Source organism: Octodon degus, unplaced genomic scaffold (assembly GCF_000260255.1).
Source record: "Octodon degus isolate 3935 unplaced genomic scaffold, OctDeg1.0 scaffold00018, whole genome shotgun sequence".
In the NCBI taxonomy this organism is placed as follows: domain Eukaryota; kingdom Metazoa; phylum Chordata; class Mammalia; order Rodentia; family Octodontidae; genus Octodon; species Octodon degus.
The window spans coordinates 10,192,655-10,193,817 of NW_004524594.1; positions in this window are offsets into that span (position 1 = coordinate 10,192,655).

Below are 1,163 nucleotides of genomic sequence, written 5' to 3' on the forward strand. Positions count from 1 at the left end.
CATCTTGACCATACAATGACTTGCTATAATCTTTGTCTTTTTGGAGTCATATAACTTCTCTTCGTTAAAATGCATAATCATTTTGAAAAACCAAAACCCAGAAGTTTAATTTCTCTTTTGTTGCAACCTATTAAAATGTATGCTACTATTCAGGAAGAAAATGCAGAAATAACTTGGCTCCTGTGAGTGAGAAATATCTAAGAGCTTTGAAAGAAGCACTGAAGGAAAACCCAGGAGTGAAAGAAACAAAATATAAAATGTAAAAATGGAAACATGAGGTGACTTGGCATCAAAATGGTCCAATCCTCACATTTCTCTGATGTCATAGGTGGTAAAAGAGAGTTAAGACTTTTTAGTAGGAAAAGTCAGAAAGATCTACTTTTTAGTAGGAAAAATAGAACATGACTACTATCTCAATGAGACACAGAAATATGAATCAAAGATTAATATATTAGAGTTTAACACCATTTGATTAAAGAGAGAAAATAATATGCACTAAATTGTTCTATTAAATAACACATAAATGTTTTATTATTTAAAAGACTCTCTTAATATTGTAAATATACACTGACATTCTACCATGTGACTCTCTACCAGTCTGCATTCATTGGAAATAGTATCATTTGTGCACATACATTTAGTGGAAAGTTTCTTATGTTTCAGTTCAATGAATACAGACTACATGTCAACTTTAGAAAGTCTTCTTCCTAACTACACGACTCTGATCTCATTTCAAATAGAACATTTATTTGAGAAGACTTACAGTTGTACAATAATTCCTCTTCCCCACTGAGATGCATGCAAATATTCTGAATGCTTCATATCAGGGTTGTGACCTAGGAATATCTTTCTGAAGGATCCAGGAACCATCACTTTGAAAGATAACCATCAAAGACAGAGCACCTGTCTTCTGGTACCTTCTAGGAAAGGAGAACAGTTTTAATTGATGAGGATTTGCAAAGGTAAAATGCCTAGTCACAAAAAGACCATTTGGAATGATTTAGGAATTACTTTCAGTTATGGTACTGAGGAATAACATGCACTATTCAGATTCTCCTTTAATTAATTCCACCTCCACAACTTTTTTATTACCTTAATTTAGTTCTTAAATAATATAGAAATAAAACTTCAATTCAGCAGAGTTGAGATCAAACTCTCACCCA